The following is a 17,085-nucleotide window of genomic DNA, read 5'->3' as shown; positions in this document are numbered from 1 at the left end:
ACCTCCTTGTAGGGTGGCACTACGTCTTCTCGTAGGGACGTTCATCCTTGCAGGTATGTTTGCAGCATATTTGTGTGATCTCTTCACTTTAACGGGGATCAGATGAGACATAGTGGGGACAGACCACGACAATTTCTGTCGTTTCAGCTGAACATTCTTGTTCTTATCTCCCCCTAACGACGGGAAGACTGTCTCATTAAAGTGACAACCCGCAAATCTAGTGGTAATGAGTCGCCTTGCAAAGGCATTAAGTGGCGGACGATTGTCGGAGTCTCAAATCTAACGTTGCTGCCAATTTGTCTGTGAGGACCTATCATAGAGCACTGTGGCTGTGCAATTGGCACATAAATGATACACTCAAAGATGTATAAGTATGATACTTGTACACAGTCACTAGCTGTAAACCAGAGGTAGATTGAGTAGCGGTGGGTCGTAGACCTAAGCGGACATAAGGAGATTAGTGCGCATTACTAATGCCCTGACTACCATCGTAGTCGTTTTCGAGAGACCATTTGGGTGTGTACATGGGAATATGATGTCCAACATTAGTCCCAATGCAATAACCATTGAAAGTTTTCGATGTAAACTCTCTAGCATAGTCAAATCCAATTGACTGAATAAGATGATTCAGGGAATGAGCCCGTTGTCATATGATATGTGCTAGGAGTGTAATATAAGCAGCATTACAAGTGGACAATGGCACAACACGTGACCAACGTGTTTGCGTGTCAACCAACATCATGAGATATTTAAACGTCCGCAAGTTTGTTGAATTAGTCCATAGAATCTTCATGGATTCTATGTAAGAATATAATGAGTATTGTCATATCCTTTGCATAGTTCTGTGTCAGTCCTAATTTCCTTAAGTATCAGGCTTTGTAAATGAGCGAGAGGCTTTAGAAGCAACCAAAGAGGAATTTGGTTGGGCCCAAGCGTCTGAAACTCTATTTGAAGCAAAGTCGGTGATAACAACAACACCTAGGGCCGCATCACCATGATATACGATATCCATGGCATCATGGATAAGAACTGTGCCAGCCCTAGGTTGGTGGTGGATGGCGGCGGTCATACTTAGTCCAGGAATCAACTTTTGATTCATGCTTCGTTTCGCTCGATAGAAGGATGTCCATGTGAAGTCTTGTTGGAGAATAAATAATCCACAATGTATAAAGCATGTGGTTGTCACAACATTATTCAAAAAAAAAAAAAAAAAAAAAAAAATAGTGGCAGCAATTAAAAAAATTGCTTTAGTTACATTTATCTTATTCATATTCAAACAAGAAGTTGAATGTTGACCTACTTCTAACGTGGATACTACAAAACAGAAACAAAGGGAGGCATTCAAATTTTAACTCAAATATCTCAATTTGAGATAAGAATGAAGTAGCAGAGTGCGTCCGAGTTCAATCTCGGTGTCAAAGATGAGGTCTCTGGTCAGCTTATCTTCGTGAGTTTCGCGAAATTTGAATTTCAAATGAAGGCTTATCCAGCCCTCTAGAGTCTTCATTGCCTCCTATATAAAGAGCACAAGGCTGCACAAGAAGTGGGGGGAGAGAAACAGAGAAATTAGTGAGTCGAAGCACTGCATCGAGACAAAGCATCGTTCAGAAGGGAGAGATAGTTACCTGGAGATTACGACCCGGCGAGGAGCTTTAAAGTCAGGTATCCTGCTGATTCCATGGTCTTTTCTCACTATTTCCTTTCATCGTTGCTGAAGTGCAGACTTGCCTCTGCTTCTAAGCACCAGAAACAAGCCTTCCGTTCCCCAAATAAACCACTCCGGCCAAATATGCCAACAACACCATCACAACTCACAAAGCCTCAAATCCCTCATTGTTGCCCACCAAAATCAGAAAACAAAACAACCAAATACACCTCCATTTGCCTCTGTGTTAACAAACAGTGCAGGTCCAAGGAGACAAAAAAGAAGCATGTTCACAGAGATGAAGGAGGAGAAGAGATTTCGGCAAGGGAAACGGCTCACCGGTGTTTTCGGCCTTCTTTCGATGCCTATACTGCGGTGCGTCCTGCGTATGGGTGGCGGAAGCAAGGTCCGAGCTAGAGGGTGCACTGCACTTGTTTTTGATGCCTGTATCGCGGTGCGTCCTGCATATGGGTGGCAAAAACAAGTGTCAAAGTGAAAGCATGGGGCTGCCAGTTCACACCAAATACAAATTTGTAAAGTTCTTGGACTCACAGAGTGAAGAAACTGCTCTGGAGGAATCTTTGTGCAGCACCAAAGCTAAGATGTTACTCCACCTGCAGCAAAGGAAAAATTGCTATCTGTTACGGAAAGGCATTCTGTGGCCAAGCTGCAACATTTGATGGAGTTGAAACTCACTTCTGTAAAGCAATGGTTCGAACACCGCCTGCAATGCTTTGCTTCAAAATTATGTCTGCAAGATGAAAAAACAATCTCATAATCAGCAAGGAAGAAGAATGAAGTCCTCGCTTTTGATTTCATGATCACGGCTACACAAAGAGAAAATGGAAGCTTAATTCCACTCATTTGCAGCAGAGCAAAAGCTTCAGAATATGCATAATCGAGGCAGCTATGCTGCAAGTCCTTTTTCAGAACAAGCCAAAAATAAAAGATCAGGAAGCAAGCAACTGCATCTAATTAAAGAAGCAGAGGTCACTTCTCAAGAAGCTACGAAGCTTGGCGGTGGAGAAATGTCAAAAATCTGCAGATAATTACTTCACACATGTCTGTCAAAGTCATAGCTTTCAAAAATATGCAATTAAACACATTTGCTGCAAGTCAGAGCAACATAAGTAATGGTTTGTTGGATGTGCTGCAAGCTTGAAACAAAGAAGACAAAATAGTGGCCATATTCTTTTCTTTTGTTTGACGGTGGAAAGCTGATCATGACTCATCTATAATTAAAGTATGCTGCAGCCTTGTCTATAAATGAGAGCTAAAGACAAAGGGAACAACCTCTGCACAATGAAGCACAAAGCAATTGAGTCATGGTGGAACAATGAATAAAGAAAATCAAAGAAAGGCCATGATCATGTGGGCACCGATCACCAAACATCAAAGACAAAAACAATTCCTATGCAATTAAGCATGATTGTCAAACCATTAACTAAAGGCAAAAGCTTTGCAATTAAACAAATGAGCAGCAAGTCTCTCTTAATTAGCAAAGTTCAGCTGCACGTTTCCTTGTCAATCAAAAGGGAATCATGCAAAGAATTAATATTCAAGATGAGACACATGATAATCAAATCTTGGCAGATAAAGCAATTGAGTCGCAGTGGACATCGGTGGAAAAGCAATCGGTGGCATCATTAAATCATCAATCGGTGGTATATTTAAATAAAGCATGAATTGGAGTGCAGTACGATACCCAACAATTGGTTTGAAGGAATGGTTTCTCATGACCAATTCCGGGTTCCTCACAAAATGCTCTGACAGATGCGTTTTGCGAACAGGGGTAAGAAATCAAGGCCTCTGATGAGAAGAAAACAAGAAACGTTGATTAGCATAAATGCTTCCAACTATGGGGAAAAAGAAGAAGAAGGTGAACTGGTACCTGATTTTGTGCGCGAAAGAGAACGAATGGGGAATCTAGGCACTTGAGCCAACCCATTTATATGGACTTCAGCGATATGACGCCCTCTCCAGATTGAATTAAAATAGTTAAATCCTCATCTTGTTGAAATTGATCTCTGTCTGATGATTACGCCAAAGAGGTCTCCCAGAGGATTTGAAGCTTGTTGAATCTCCTTTTTGGGATCAGAACCTTGAAGACGTGAGCTGGGCTCAATGGGCTGTATTAATGGGTGTCCAAATCAGTTTATGCATTGCAAGCTCATGGGCTCTTCCGAATCACTTGTATACAAGTTTTGAAGCTCTGCAAGGCCCACTCCAAGTACGAGTTAGCCGAGTTATTCATCGACAAGTAAAAAAGTGGCACAAAGCCCATTGCAAAATCCAGGGCCCATTACGAAGCTCGACACATTCGGGTGCCCATTTCAAATCAGGGGACACTCTACTAAAATCGGGTGTTCACCAAAATATGTTTTCTCGACGAGTTCAAAATACATACCCGTTGAGTAAAAAAAATTGGTATAAAACCAAAAATCTCAAAAGATGAACTACAGTGGTTTGATCCCTTCACAGGGTATGTAGGCAGTCTAGCGACCCACTAGATGCAACCGCAACTCCAAACAGAATCCCTGACTCCACCAGTCAAATTCAGCCAGTCCCAAATGAATCACTGATTCCAGTCAAATTCTCTCAGCACCAGAAAATCAAATCATTCCCAAATCACACAAAATTCAAAGGCTCTAAACCCTTCAAATCTCTCAAACACAAATCCAAAATAAATGGGTCATCTACTCATTTAAATCCCAAATGCCGGAACTACATGTGGTTTGATCCCGCAAAGGGTATGTAGGCAATCTAGAACCAAATCTATCTAGATGCAACCGCGTCCTAAACACAAAATCGAATCCCTGGTCCACTTGAACCAAATTCGTCCCAAACACTACTCTAATTCCAAAATCAAAAGCCTCCAATGAGTCATCCACTCATTGGAACTCTTGAACTACGAGTGGCTTGATCCCTCTCCAAGGGTACGTAGGCAACCCATTCAAATATCCGGGTGCAGCCGCAAAAACAAACAAACACACATCCCATCAATTTGTTTTTTCATAAATGGAATCAAAGGGTGTTTCCCTGTAACAAGGGATTGTAATTAAGAGACACATTCTGTCTTGAATGGGTCGAACCCGAAATAATAAAAACTCTATTCACTAAATGAATACGAGTGAAATTATGTTGGGTGACATTTACGCTCACTGTGTGCAGATTTTCTCTCAACATAATTTTTGGCACGCCCGGTGGGATCCATTCTCCTTTTCATCTCCATTTATGATATAACTAATCATATTTGTTACTTGTTTGCCTCAGGGGATACAAGATGGCACCGCAAGTGACTATTTACTTCCAGGAGCTCAAAGCTATTGAGTCGAAGACTGGACAAGCAACACGACCTGAACATCATGTTTCATTCTCCGTTGATCAAGCTCCACTGACAAGCAATGTTCAGAAGCTCATCGATGATGTCAGAGTCATCAAGACCACTATGCTCAATGCTAACCATGCCCCTGTCAGTACTCAAATAATGATTGGTTCTATTCCAATCAGTTTGGTAGTCACACCACATGAGGTTCCAACAAGGCCCGAAGCCCGGTCCCTCAAGTCCCCACAACAAGTACATCTGCAATCACTGACAGCTAATATAGCTTCCGAACCTCAGATAGTCAAGTTCATCTCAACCTCTGACAGCTCATCTGGCCCACAAGACAAAGTTGTTAAGGCACACCACCAACAGAATCTATCAGTGGTCAACAAAACAGCCTCTACAACTGAAAAGTCCAAGAAAACATGTATACCAGTGGGGGCATTCCCAGACTCTTCAGCAGAATCAAGACCATATATGGTCCCTGTTGTTAGTCCAAATACTCAAGAAATTTTTGAGACACATAACGGCGCAAAGCCTGAGACCATGTCAGTTATGGTCACGAACGCATCAACAATAGAAGAGCAGCTAGAAGAAATGAAGACGATGCTAGCTGAAAAAGATGCTCAAATAGCAGCACTGACTTCTCAATTAGCCGCTATGGCTAACATTGGCAATCACAAAAGTGATGAGAAGATCGATCATGAAAAGAAAATAGGAGGACATGGATTCGCAATCACAAGTCTTGAAGACATAAAAACACTAATTGCAGAAGGAATCCGTGAAGTATACACCTCCTCAAATCCACAGTTCACTGGGTACTTGAAACCCTACCCTGCTCACTACGACGCATTACCATTCCCTAAAGGCTACCAGAGGCCAACTTTTGATAAGTTCGATGGAGTAGATGGCTCTCCACATGAACATTTGGCTCATTTCTTCTCAGCCTGCGGGGAAACATCACAGTCAGATGCATTGTTGGTAAGGCAATTTGTTCAGTCCCTAAAAGGAGCAGCTTTTACTTGGTACAGTCAATTGCAACCAGGTTCTATCCTCACATGGGACGATATGCAAAGAGCATTTCTTGCACAATTTGTCAGCTCCAAAAAGAAAGTTTCAATCATCGACTTGGCTGACACTAAACAGAAGTCTGATGAAAGCACCAATGAATTCATTTCCAGATGGAGGAGCTTAAACGTCCAATGCTCGGAAAAACTAACAGAGCTTTCGGCGGTACAAATGTGCTCAAACAATCTTTTACCACAGATAGCAACTTTTGTTAGCACTGCAGAACCTCAAACGTTCGAAGAACTAGTTTCAAAAGCTAGCAATGTCGAAAGACAAGTCGCCCGTAAGAAGATTATGACACAGAGGGCATCCTTTAAAGACCATAGAGTCGGCAATACAGATGAGTCACTGGCAACCTTTGTCGAAACTGACACCAAGTCGAACAAATGCAAAGGAAAAGAAGGGACTAGAAAGCTCACTCTCAAAGAAAGAAAAGAAGTCAAATACTCTTTCGATGATGATGACGTCGAACTGATTTTCAGTGAGCTCAACGAAGCACAATCTATCAAGCTCCCTGAACCAAAACGACAGAGTGAAGTCAACAAGACCGACGACCCCAGATATTGCCAGTACCATCGAATTGTAAGTCATCCAACAAAGGATTGTTTCGTTCTGAAGAACATAATCCAAGAAATGGTCAACAACAAGGAAATTGAGGTGGAGACATCGTTAGCAAAGTAAAATTGAAGTTTGTCTGCAATCTTATTTGCCTCTCAAAAGGTGCTAAAAAAAAAAAAAGAACAAAAAAAAAAAAAAAAAAAAGCTCGCTGGATTGAAAGTCCGAAAGGGCGGTCCAGGCAAAAGTTAGAGCACAAAGCCCCAGAACTACGACGGCTTGATCCCTCAAAAGGGGTACGTAGGCAGTCTAGCCTCAAAAACTAGATGCAGCCACCCAATCAAAAATATATCTCCATTCCTGAATCAATCAGGAAGAAAGAGAAAATCAGATAAATGAAGTAGTTGCTGTTGTTGGCTAAGCATGAAAGCCTAATTAACATGTGCCTATGACGAAAGGATGAAGAAGCTCTTTGAGGAGAAATCTTCTCCAAGATGATTCAAGTAAGGAGAGATCTCCTCGAAACAAATCCGAGTGAAGGGAAATCTTCTCGAAGTCGATTTAAATGAAAAGGAATCTCTTCGATAAAGATTCGAGTGAGTAGAAATCTCCTCGAGCTTGATATATGTAAGGAGAAAGCTAGAAGTTCCCTCAAGCTTGATGTAAGTAAGGAGAAAGCTCTTCAAGAAAGAGTCGAGTAAGTGGAAACCTCCTCGAGAAAAATCCTGGTGAGGTGCAATCCCTTCTAGGCTGATCCGGGTAAAAGGGAAAAATCTCTTCAAGAGCACATAGTTCAATACCTGCAAATAGCATGAAAGCAACGAAGGTACAACAGATGCTTCATTTACCAATCAAAAAATCCTTCGGGGGAACTACGTACGGCTTGATCCCTTAAATGGGTACGTAGGAAATCTAGTCTCAAATTCTAGATCCAGCCACAAAATCTGCGAAATCACATTCTCTCTACCAACAGGTTGCAATAGAAAGACGCAAAGTCTTCCACTACTTGTATGAGACTACGAGTATACTCTACAAATGAATCTACAAGAGGCGAAAATAAATTCACGGGGAAGATGAGTGACAATGAAGTCCTGATGCAGCTTTGTCATAATGCACATGACTTCAAATAAAGTTTCAATCATCATACGCGCAAAGTTATTACACGCACGACGCTTGAGGGGGCAACTGTTGGAGAATAAATAATCCACAATGTATAAAGCATGTGGTTGTCACAACATTATTCAAAAAAAAAAAAAAAGAAGAAAAATAGTGGCAGCAATTAAAAAAATTGCTTTAGTTACATTTATCTTATTCATATTCAAACAAGAAGTTGAATGTTGACCTACTTCTAACGTGGATACTACAAAACAGAAACAAAGGGAGGCATTCAAATTTTAACTCAAATATCTCAATTTGAGATAAGAATGAAGTAGCAGAGTGCGTCCGAGTTCAATCTCGGTGTCAAAGATGAGGTCTCTGGTCAGCTTATCTTCGTGAGTTTCGCGAAATTTGAATTTCAAATGAAGGCTTATCCAGCCCTCTAGAGTCTTCATTGCCTCCTATATAAAGAGCACAAGGCTGCACAAGAAGTGGGGGGAGAGAAACAGAGAAATTAGTGAGTCGAAGCACTGCATCGAGACAAAGCATCGTTCAGAAGGGAGAGATAGTTACCTGGAGATTACGACCCGGCGAGGAGCTTTAAAGTCAGGTATCCTGCTGATTCCATGGTCTTTTCTCACTATTTCCTTTCATCGTTGCTGAAGTGCAGACTTGCCTCTGCTTCTAAGCACCAGAAACAAGCCTTCCGTTCCCCAAATAAACCACTCCGGCCAAATATGCCAACAACACCATCACAACTCACAAAGCCTCAAATCCCTCATTGTTGCCCACCAAAATCAGAAAACAAAACAACCAAATACACCTCCATTTGCCTCTGTGTTAACAAACAGTGCAGGTCCAAGGAGACAAAAAAGAAGCATGTTCACAGAGATGAAGGAGGAGAAGAGATTTCGGCAAGGGAAACGGCTCACCGGTGTTTTCGGCCTTCTTTCGATGCCTATACTGCGGTGCGTCCTGCGTATGGGTGGCGGAAGCAAGGTCCGAGCTAGAGGGTGCACTGCACTTGTTTTTGATGCCTGTATCGCGGTGCGTCCTGCATATGGGTGGCAAAAACAAGTGTCAAAGTGAAAGCATGGGGCTGCCAGTTCACACCAAATACAAATTTGTAAAGTTCTTGGACTCACAGAGTGAAGAAACTGCTCTGGAGGAATCTTTGTGCAGCACCAAAGCTAAGATGTTACTCCACCTGCAGCAAAGGAAAAATTGCTATCTGTTACGGAAAGGCATTCTGTGGCCAAGCTGCAACATTTGATGGAGTTGAAACTCACTTCTGTAAAGCAATGGTTCGAACACCGCCTGCAATGCTTTGCTTCAAAATTATGTCTGCAAGATGAAAAAACAATCTCATAATCAGCAAGGAAGAAGAATGAAGTCCTCGCTTTTGATTTCATGATCACGGCTACACAAAGAGAAAATGGAAGCTTAATTCCACTCATTTGCAGCAGAGCAAAAGCTTCAGAATATGCATAATCGAGGCAGCTATGCTGCAAGTCCTTTTTCAGAACAAGCCAAAAATAAAAGATCAGGAAGCAAGCAACTGCATCTAATTAAAGAAGCAGAGGTCACTTCTCAAGAAGCTACGAAGCTTGGCGGTGGAGAAATGTCAAAAATCTGCAGATAATTACTTCACACATGTCTGTCAAAGTCATAGCTTTCAAAAATATGCAATTAAACACATTTGCTGCAAGTCAGAGCAACATAAGTAATGGTTTGTTGGATGTGCTGCAAGCTTGAAACAAAGAAGACAAAATAGTGGCCATATTCTTTTCTTTTGTTTGACGGTGGAAAGCTGATCATGACTCATCTATAATTAAAGTATGCTGCAGCCTTGTCTATAAATGAGAGCTAAAGACAAAGGGAACAACCTCTGCACAATGAAGCACAAAGCAATTGAGTCATGGTGGAACAATGAATAAAGAAAATCAAAGAAAGGCCATGATCATGTGGGCACCGATCACCAAACATCAAAGACAAAAACAATTCCTATGCAATTAAGCATGATTGTCAAACCATTAACTAAAGGCAAAAGCTTTGCAATTAAACAAATGAGCAGCAAGTCTCTCTTAATTAGCAAAGTTCAGCTGCACGTTTCCTTGTCAATCAAAAGGGAATCATGCAAAGAATTAATATTCAAGATGAGACACATGATAATCAAATCTTGGCAGATAAAGCAATTGAGTCGCAGTGGACATCGGTGGAAAAGCAATCGGTGGCATCATTAAATCATCAATCGGTGGTATATTTAAATAAAGCATGAATTGGAGTGCAGTACGATACCCAACAATTGGTTTGAAGGAATGGTTTCTCATGACCAATTCCGGGTTCCTCACAAAATGCTCTGACAGATGCGTTTTGCGAACAGGGGTAAGAAATCAAGGCCTCTGATGAGAAGAAAACAAGAAACGTTGATTAGCATAAATGCTTCCAACTATGGGGAAAAAGAAGAAGAAGGTGAACTGGTACCTGATTTTGTGCGCGAAAGAGAACGAATGGGGAATCTAGGCACTTGAGCCAACCCATTTATATGGACTTCAGCGATATGACGCCCTCTCCAGATTGAATTAAAATAGTTAAATCCTCATCTTGTTGAAATTGATCTCTGTCTGATGATTACGCCAAAGAGGTCTCCCAGAGGATTTGAAGCTTGTTGAATCTCCTTTTTGGGATCAGAACCTTGAAGACGTGAGCTGGGCTCAATGGGCTGTATTAATGGGTGTCCAAATCAGTTTATGCATTGCAAGCTCATGGGCTCTTCCGAATCACTTGTATACAAGTTTTGAAGCTCTGCAAGGCCCACTCCAAGTACGAGTTAGCCGAGTTATTCATCGACAAGTAAAAAAGTGGCACAAAGCCCATTGCAAAATCCAGGGCCCATTACGAAGCTCGACACATTCGGGTGCCCATTTCAAATCAGGGGACACTCTACTAAAATCGGGTGTTCACCAAAATATGTTTTCTCGACGAGTTCAAAATACATACCCGTTGAGTAAAAAAAATTGGTATAAAACCAAAATCTCAAAAGATGAACTACAGTGGTTTGATCCCTTCACAGGGTATGTAGGCAGTCTAGCGACCCACTAGATGCAACCGCAACTCCAAACAGAATCCCTGACTCCACCAGTCAAATTCAGCCAGTCCCAAATGAATCACTGATTCCAGTCAAATTCTCTCAGCACCAGAAAATCAAATCATTCCCAAATCACACAAAATTCAAAGGCTCTAAACCTTTCAAATCTCTCAAACACAAATCCAAAATAAATGGGTCATCTACTCATTTAAATCCCAAATGCCGGAACTACATGTGGTTTGATCCCGCAAATGGTATGTAGGCAATCTAGAACCAAATCTATCTAGATGCAACCGCGTCCTAAACACAAAATCGAATCCCTGGTCCACTTGAACCAAATTCGTCCCAAACACTACTCTAATTCCAAAATCAAAAGCCTCCAATGAGTCATCCACTCATTGGAACTCTTGAACTACGAGTGGCTTGATCCCTCTCCAAGGGTACGTAGGCAACCCATTCAAATATCCGGGTGCAGCCGCAAAAACAAACAAACACACATCCCATCAATTTGTTTTTTCATAAATGGAATCAAAGGGTGTTTCCCTGTAACAAGGGATTGTAATTAAGAGACACATTCTGTCTTGAATGGGTCGAACCCGAAATAATAAAAACTCTATTCACTAAATGAATACGAGTGAAATTATGTTGGGTGACATTTACGCTCACTGTGTGCAGATTTTCTCTCAACATAATTTTTGGCACGCCCGGTGGGATCCATTCTCCTTTTCATCTCCATTTATGATATAACTAATCATATTTGTTACTTGTTTGCCTCAGGGGATACAAGATGGCACCGCAAGTGACTATTTACTTCCAGGAGCTCAAAGCTATTGAGTCGAAGACTGGACAAGCAACACGACCTGAACATCATGTTTCATTCTCCGTTGATCAAGCTCCACTGACAAGCAATGTTCAGAAGCTCATCGATGATGTCAGAGTCATCAAGACCACTATGCTCAATGCTAACCATGCCCCTGTCAGTACTCAGATAATGATTGGTTCTATTCCAATCAGTTTGGTAGTCACACCACATGAGGTTCCAACAAGGCCCGAAGCCCGGTCCCTCAAGTCCCCACAACAAGTACATCTGCAATCACTGACAGCTAATATAGCTTCCGAACCTCAGATAGTCAAGTTCATCTCAACCTCTGACAGCTCATCTGGCCCACAAGACAAAGTTGTTAAGGCACACCACCAACAGAATCTATCAGTGGTCAACAAAACAGCCTCTACAACTGAAAAGTCCAAGAAAACATGTATACCAGTGGGGGCATTCCCAGACTCTTCAGCAGAATCAAGACCATATATGGTCCCTGTTGTTAGTCCAAATACTCAAGAAATTTTTGAGACACATAACGGCGCAAAGCCTGAGACCATGTCAGTTATGGTCACGAACGCATCAACAATAGAAGAGCAGCTAGAAGAAATGAAGACGATGCTAGCTGAAAAAGATGCTCAAATAGCAGCACTGACTTCTCAATTAGCCGCTATGGCTAACATTGGCAATCACAAAAGTGATGAGAAGATCGATCATGAAAAGAAAATAGGAGGACATGGATTCGCAATCACAAGTCTTGAAGACATAAAAACACTAATTGCAGAAGGAATCCGTGAAGTATACACCTCCTCAAATCCACAGTTCACTGGGTACTTGAAACCCTACCCTGCTCACTACGACGCATTACCATTCCCTAAAGGCTACCAGAGGCCAACTTTTGATAAGTTCGATGGAGTAGATGGCTCTCCACATGAACATTTGGCTCATTTCTTCTCAGCCTGCGGGGAAACATCACAGTCAGATGCATTGTTGGTAAGGCAATTTGTTCAGTCCCTAAAAGGAGCAGCTTTTACTTGGTACAGTCAATTGCAACCAGGTTCTATCCTCACATGGGACGATATGCAAAGAGCATTTCTTGCACAATTTGTCAGCTCCAAAAAGAAAGTTTCAATCATCGACTTGGCTGACACTAAACAGAAGTCTGATGAAAGCACCAATGAATTCATTTCCAGATGGAGGAGCTTAAACGTCCAATGCTCGGAAAAACTAACAGAGCTTTCGGCGGTACAAATGTGCTCAAACAATCTTTTACCACAGATAGCAACTTTTGTTAGCACTGCAGAACCTCAAACGTTCGAAGAACTAGTTTCAAAAGCTAGCAATGTCGAAAGACAAGTCGCCCGTAAGAAGATTATGACACAGAGGGCATCCTTTAAAGACCATAGAGTCGGCAATACAGATGAGTCACTGGCAACCTTTGTCGAAACTGACACCAAGTCGAACAAATGCAAAGGAAAAGAAGGGACTAGAAAGCTCACTCTCAAAGAAAGAAAAGAAGTCAAATACTCTTTCGATGATGATGACGTCGAACTGATTTTCAGTGAGCTCAACGAAGCACAATCTATCAAGCTCCCTGAACCAAAACGACAGAGTGAAGTCAACAAGACCGACGACCCCAGATATTGCCAGTACCATCGAATTGTAAGTCATCCAACAAAGGATTGTTTCGTTCTGAAGAACATAATCCAAGAAATGGTCAACAACAAGGAAATTGAGGTGGAGACATCGTTAGCAAAGTAAAATTGAAGTTTGTCTGCAATCTTATTTGCCTCTCAAAAGGTGCTAAAAAAAAAAAAAAAACAAAAAAAAAAAAAAAAAAAAAGCTCGCTGGATTGAAAGTCCGAAAGGGCGGTCCAGGCAAAAGTTAGAGCACAAAGCCCCAGAACTACGACGGCTTGATCCCTCAAAAGGGGTACGTAGGCAGTCTAGCCTCAAAAACTAGATGCAGCCACCCAATCAAAAATATATCTCCATTCCTGAATCAATCAGGAAGAAAGAGAAAATCAGATAAATGAAGTAGTTGCTGTTGTTGGCTAAGCATGAAAGCCTAATTAACATGTGCCTATGACGAAAGGATGAAGAAGCTCTTTGAGGAGAAATCTTCTCCAAGATGATTCAAGTAAGGAGAGATCTCCTCGAAACAAATCCGAGTGAAGGGAAATCTTCTCGAAGTCGATTTAAATGAAAAGGAATCTCTTCGATAAAGATTCGAGTGAGTAGAAATCTCCTCGAGCTTGATATATGTAAGGAGAAAGCTAGAAGTTCCCTCAAGCTTGATGTAAGTAAGGAGAAAGCTCTTCAAGAAAGAGTCGAGTAAGTGGAAACCTCCTCGAGAAAAATCCTGGTGAGGTGCAATCCCTTCTAGGCTGATCCGGGTAAAAGGGAAAAATCTCTTCAAGAGCACATAGTTCAATACCTGCAAATAGCATGAAAGCAACGAAGGTACAACAGATGCTTCATTTACCAATCAAAAAAATCCTTCGGGGAACTACGTACGGCTTGATCCCTTAAATGGGTACGTAGGAAATCTAGTCTCAAATTCTAGATCCAGCCACAAAATCTGCGAAATCACATTCTCTCTACCAACAGGTTGCAATAGAAAGACGCAAAGTCTTCCACTACTTGTATGAGACTACGAGTATACTCTACAAATGAATCTACAAGAGGCGAAAATAAATTCACGGGGAAGATGAGTGACAATGAAGTCCTGATGCAGCTTTGTCATAATGCACATGACTTCAAATAAAGTTTCAATCATCATACGCGCAAAGTTATTACACGCACGACGCTTGAGGGGGCAACTGTTGGAGAATAAATAATCCACAATGTATAAAGCATGTGGTTGTCACAACATTATTCAAAAAAAAAAAAAAAGAAGAAAAATAGTGGCAGCAATTAAAAAAATTGCTTTAGTTACATTTATCTTATTCATATTCAAACAAGAAGTTGAATGTTGACCTACTTCTAACGTGGATACTACAAAACAGAAACAAAGGGAGGCATTCAAATTTTAACTCAAATATCTCAATTTGAGATAAGAATGAAGTAGCAGAGTGCGTCCGAGTTCAATCTCGGTGTCAAAGATGAGGTCTCTGGTCAGCTTATCTTCGTGAGTTTCGCGAAATTTGAATTTCAAATGAAGGCTTATCCAGCCCTCTAGAGTCTTCATTGCCTCCTATATAAAGAGCACAAGGCTGCACAAGAAGTGGGGGGAGAGAAACAGAGAAATTAGTGAGTCGAAGCACTGCATCGAGACAAAGCATCGTTCAGAAGGGAGAGATAGTTACCTGGAGATTACGACCCGGCGAGGAGCTTTAAAGTCAGGTATCCTGCTGATTCCATGGTCTTTTCTCACTATTTCCTTTCATCGTTGCTGAAGTGCAGACTTGCCTCTGCTTCTAAGCACCAGAAACAAGCCTTCCGTTCCCCAAATAAACCACTCCGGCCAAATATGCCAACAACACCATCACAACTCACAAAGCCTCAAATCCCTCATTGTTGCCCACCAAAATCAGAAAACAAAACAACCAAATACACCTCCATTTGCCTCTGTGTTAACAAACAGTGCAGGTCCAAGGAGACAAAAAAGAAGCATGTTCACAGAGATGAAGGAGGAGAAGAGATTTCGGCAAGGGAAACGGCTCACCGGTGTTTTCGGCCTTCTTTCGATGCCTATACTGCGGTGCGTCCTGCGTATGGGTGGCGGAAGCAAGGTCCGAGCTAGAGGGTGCACTGCACTTGTTTTTGATGCCTGTATCGCGGTGCGTCCTGCATATGGGTGGCAAAAACAAGTGTCAAAGTGAAAGCATGGGGCTGCCAGTTCACACCAAATACAAATTTGTAAAGTTCTTGGACTCACAGAGTGAAGAAACTGCTCTGGAGGAATCTTTGTGCAGCACCAAAGCTAAGATGTTACTCCACCTGCAGCAAAGGAAAAATTGCTATCTGTTACGGAAAGGCATTCTGTGGCCAAGCTGCAACATTTGATGGAGTTGAAACTCACTTCTGTAAAGCAATGGTTCGAACACCGCCTGCAATGCTTTGCTTCAAAATTATGTCTGCAAGATGAAAAAACAATCTCATAATCAGCAAGGAAGAAGAATGAAGTCCTCGCTTTTGATTTCATGATCACGGCTACACAAAGAGAAAATGGAAGCTTAATTCCACTCATTTGCAGCAGAGCAAAAGCTTCAGAATATGCATAATCGAGGCAGCTATGCTGCAAGTCCTTTTTCAGAACAAGCCAAAAATAAAAGATCAGGAAGCAAGCAACTGCATCTAATTAAAGAAGCAGAGGTCACTTCTCAAGAAGCTACGAAGCTTGGCGGTGGAGAAATGTCAAAAATCTGCAGATAATTACTTCACACATGTCTGTCAAAGTCATAGCTTTCAAAAATATGCAATTAAACACATTTGCTGCAAGTCAGAGCAACATAAGTAATGGTTTGTTGGATGTGCTGCAAGCTTGAAACAAAGAAGACAAAATAGTGGCCATATTCTTTTCTTTTGTTTGACGGTGGAAAGCTGATCATGACTCATCTATAATTAAAGTATGCTGCAGCCTTGTCTATAAATGAGAGCTAAAGACAAAGGGAACAACCTCTGCACAATGAAGCACAAAGCAATTGAGTCATGGTGGAACAATGAATAAAGAAAATCAAAGAAAGGCCATGATCATGTGGGCACCGATCACCAAACATCAAAGACAAAAACAATTCCTATGCAATTAAGCATGATTGTCAAACCATTAACTAAAGGCAAAAGCTTTGCAATTAAACAAATGAGCAGCAAGTCTCTCTTAATTAGCAAAGTTCAGCTGCACGTTTCCTTGTCAATCAAAAGGGAATCATGCAAAGAATTAATATTCAAGATGAGACACATGATAATCAAATCTTGGCAGATAAAGCAATTGAGTCGCAGTGGACATCGGTGGAAAAGCAATCGGTGGCATCATTAAATCATCAATCGGTGGTATATTTAAATAAAGCATGAATTGGAGTGCAGTACGATACCCAACAATTGGTTTGAAGGAATGGTTTCTCATGACCAATTCCGGGTTCCTCACAAAATGCTCTGACAGATGCGTTTTGCGAACAGGGGTAAGAAATCAAGGCCTCTGATGAGAAGAAAACAAGAAACGTTGATTAGCATAAATGCTTCCAACTATGGGGAAAAAGAAGAAGAAGGTGAACTGGTACCTGATTTTGTGCGCGAAAGAGAACGAATGGGGAATCTAGGCACTTGAGCCAACCCATTTATATGGACTTCAGCGATATGACGCCCTCTCCAGATTGAATTAAAATAGTTAAATCCTCATCTTGTTGAAATTGATCTCTGTCTGATGATTACGCCAAAGAGGTCTCCCAGAGGATTTGAAGCTTGTTGAATCTCCTTTTTGGGATCAGAACCTTGAAGACGTGAGCTGGGCTCAATGGGCTGTATTAATGGGTGTCCAAATCAGTTTATG

The 17,085-nt window shown here is 41.5% G+C and overlaps 3 long non-coding RNA genes across 6 annotated transcripts; all 3 read right to left on the bottom strand.

Moving 5' to 3' along the window:
- Positions 1–1,224: 1,224 nt before the first annotated feature.
- LOC112179673 lies at positions 1,225–3,756 on the bottom strand. 2 transcript variants are annotated; one of them, XR_005802734.1, is made up of 6 exons: positions 3,537–3,756; positions 3,351–3,454; positions 2,342–2,396; positions 2,198–2,259; positions 1,626–2,106; positions 1,225–1,532 (listed from the first exon to the last, which is right to left on the bottom strand). It is a non-coding gene; the product is annotated as an uncharacterized LOC112179673 (long non-coding RNA). The 2 variants fall into 2 exon arrangements; XR_005802735.1 differs by having other exon boundaries at positions 3,386–3,454; positions 3,537–3,755.
- A 4,096-nt stretch (positions 3,757–7,852) lies between these two features.
- On the bottom strand, positions 7,853–10,396 carry LOC112179651. 2 transcript variants are annotated; one of them, XR_005802737.1, is made up of 6 exons: positions 10,177–10,396; positions 9,991–10,094; positions 8,982–9,036; positions 8,838–8,899; positions 8,266–8,746; positions 7,853–8,172 (listed from the first exon to the last, which is right to left on the bottom strand). It is a non-coding gene; the product is annotated as an uncharacterized LOC112179651 (long non-coding RNA). The 2 variants fall into 2 exon arrangements; XR_005802738.1 differs by having other exon boundaries at positions 10,026–10,094; positions 10,177–10,395.
- A 4,096-nt stretch (positions 10,397–14,492) lies between these two features.
- LOC112179632 lies at positions 14,493–17,036 on the bottom strand. 2 transcript variants are annotated; one of them, XR_005802728.1, is made up of 6 exons: positions 16,817–17,036; positions 16,631–16,734; positions 15,622–15,676; positions 15,478–15,539; positions 14,906–15,386; positions 14,493–14,812 (listed from the first exon to the last, which is right to left on the bottom strand). It is a non-coding gene; the product is annotated as an uncharacterized LOC112179632 (long non-coding RNA). The 2 variants fall into 2 exon arrangements; XR_005802729.1 differs by having other exon boundaries at positions 16,666–16,734; positions 16,817–17,035.
- Positions 17,037–17,085: the final 49 nt, after the last annotated feature.

This window comes from Rosa chinensis, chromosome 7, assembly GCF_002994745.2.
Source record: "Rosa chinensis cultivar Old Blush chromosome 7, RchiOBHm-V2, whole genome shotgun sequence".
In the NCBI taxonomy this organism is placed as follows: Eukaryota; Viridiplantae; Streptophyta; class Magnoliopsida; order Rosales; family Rosaceae; genus Rosa; species Rosa chinensis.
The sequence above is the reverse complement of the archived record's forward strand: the minus strand, read 5'-3'. Positions and strand labels throughout refer to the sequence as shown.